Source organism: Sinocyclocheilus grahami, unplaced genomic scaffold (assembly GCF_001515645.1).
Source record: "Sinocyclocheilus grahami isolate Dianchi unplaced genomic scaffold, SAMN03320097.WGS_v1.1 scaffold17.1, whole genome shotgun sequence".
In the NCBI taxonomy this organism is placed as follows: Eukaryota; Metazoa; Chordata; class Actinopteri; order Cypriniformes; family Cyprinidae; genus Sinocyclocheilus; species Sinocyclocheilus grahami.
The window spans coordinates 4,173,105-4,175,520 of record NW_015505196.1 but is presented as its reverse complement, the minus strand read 5'-3'; the positions used below and the strand labels follow the sequence as shown (position 1 = coordinate 4,175,520).

The 2,416-nt window shown below is 40.4% G+C and overlaps 1 protein-coding gene across 1 annotated transcript in view; it reads right to left on the bottom strand.

Moving 5' to 3' along the window:
- slc43a1b (solute carrier family 43 member 1b) overlaps positions 1-2,108 on the bottom strand; it is a 13,979-nt gene extending 11,871 nt beyond the window's left edge. Inside the window, exon 1 of the mRNA XM_016233087.1 lies at positions 1,863-2,108. The gene's annotated coding sequence lies outside the window, so the exon portion shown is untranslated. The remainder of the gene's footprint in view (positions 1-1,862) is intronic.
- Between the last annotated feature and the right edge of the window lie 308 nt (positions 2,109-2,416).

The window sequence follows — 2,416 nt, the reverse complement described above, 5'->3', positions numbered from 1 at the left end:
AGAAAGGAGTAGCGTGCTCATAGGCAACCCTATGATGAAGGGGAGCACTGCTAAACACTACCACGAGAACAGCCCACGGAGCGAGGAATCCAACTCCTCAGAAAGGGAGAGAATTCAAAAGCTCGAAAGAAAGCACCATCAATGGTGAGGGGAGCGATGTACTATGTGGATTTCAGAAAGTGCACAAAGCTTAGCGTGTGCACTTACCATAGCTTGGATTTAAGAGCTTCCCAAGCATCTGCTCACAGATGCCTTGAAGTACTGAGCCAAACGGGAGTGGCAAGCACAAAGATAACCCTCTGAGACGAGGGGAGCACTGCCCGATACAGCATTTCACAAGAAGGTTCTCGCAAATGCCACCTATTCTTACCACTATGTGGATTTTAGAAAGTGCGCAAAGTGCTCAGCGTGCACACTTACCACTATGTGGATTTCAGAAAGTGCACAAAGCTTAGCGTGTGCACTTACCATAGCTTGGATTTAAGAGCTTCCCAAGCATCTGCTCACAGATGCCCGGAAGTACTGAGCCAAACGGGAGTGGCAAGCACAAAGATAACCCTCTGAGACGAGGGGAGCACTGCCCGAGACAGCATTTCACAAGAAGGTTCTCGCAAATGCCACCTATTCTTCCCACTCGATTCATGGGCTGTCGCCGGCCAACATGTTGTTGGTGTTTTTTGAATGTATCCTTCAGACACGGGTCATGACGAGGCGTTCCCCATAGCGACCCCTAGAGGACGCAGTTAGAAGTTCGAATGATTTTTCTTAAGGGAGTGCAAAAGTTTGACAGATTTATTTTCTTCCATCACCGGCCCTTTATGGGCTCCATATTAAAAATAAAAAAAGTTTATTAATTGTGCAATGACTTAGGCTATGTAAATGGTGCTTCCACTCAAGACAGATTAACGGTTTCAAAAGGTCAAAAACCTCCACCCACACACAGCTGTTTCCTTCACACTGACTGCAGCTGCTACCGCGTGCTCAGCAGCTCACTGTAAGTGCCGCGTGCGCACTTCAATTTCCTAAAGGAAAAAACACACCGCCCGCACATGAGACCCTTAATAATTGCCTATCAGTTGTAAAGTAATTTAATGAATACTACAGACAGTAATGTTCATTATTGCATTGGACTGTGTAATCTGACATGTGTTTGTAAATGAATGTCATCATGCTCTAAAACGCACGCCCCAAACATAGTCTGATTATAAAAATATAATTTCAAATATACAATTCAAGATTAAAAAAGATAACGCAGTCACTGCTTTTACTTCATCATTTACAAAATAAGCTTCTTTATGCCTCAAAAGTACAATCGTTTTAGAGAATTAAGTGATTAAGAGAAAAAAACTGTTAGGTATGCATTTACAAATATTAATACATTGATTTAAAAAACATAACAAGCGCACTTCAATTTCCTAAAGGAAAAAACACACCGCCCGCACATGAGACCCTTAATAATTGCCTATCAGTTGTAAAGTAATTTAATGAATACTACAGACAGTAATGTTCATTATTGCATTGGACTGTGTAATCTGACATGTGTTTGTAAATGAATGTCATCATGCTCTAAAACGCACGCCCCAAACATAGTCGGATTATAAAAATATAATTTCAAATATACAATTCAAGATTAAAAAAGATAACGCAGTCACTGCTTTTACTTCATCATTTACAAAATAAGCTTCTTTATGCCTCAAAAGTACAATCGTTTTAGAGAATTAAGTGATTAAGAGAAAAAAAAACTGTTAGGTATGCATTTACAAATATTAATACATTGATTTAAAAAACATAACATTAATTTATCAACTTGGCTCTTGAAACAAGTTTCTAAAATCTTGGAAACTCGGAGAGAGTAAACTTACCACTGTCTTATGTACTGTTATTTATAGCAATGGCATGTGTCTGGTTTTCCTCAGTGTTACTTATCCTTTCCAGAGCGTAGGCTAAGTGGTGCTATAATTTAGCGTTTTTCTGTTCGTGCACTCCAGGTTGTACTTGCACGTTTGTAAAATCTAAAAAGGATATTGTCAAGTTTTGTATGTTCTTTCTCTCTCCCTGCTAGTTTAGTCTATAAATGGCTCTCGGCACTGACCCTCCTCCCCACTTTTCCAAACCATACTCAATTTATGGATGTTTCCCAAAGAGCACACGCGACTGGATTGTTAGTGCAGAAGCCTGTAAGGTCATTCACAGTGTCAGCGACGCCCTCATGTGGTCATAATCGCAGAAATTTACCTTACCTGGCTGCAGAAAGGGTTTGTAAAATCTAAAAAGGATATTGTCAAGTTTTGTATGTTCTTTCTCTCTCCCTGCTCGTTTAGTCTATAAATGGCTCTCGGCACTGACCCTCCTCCCCACTTTTCCAAACCATACTCAATTTATGGATGTTTCCCAAAGAGCACACGCGACTGGATTG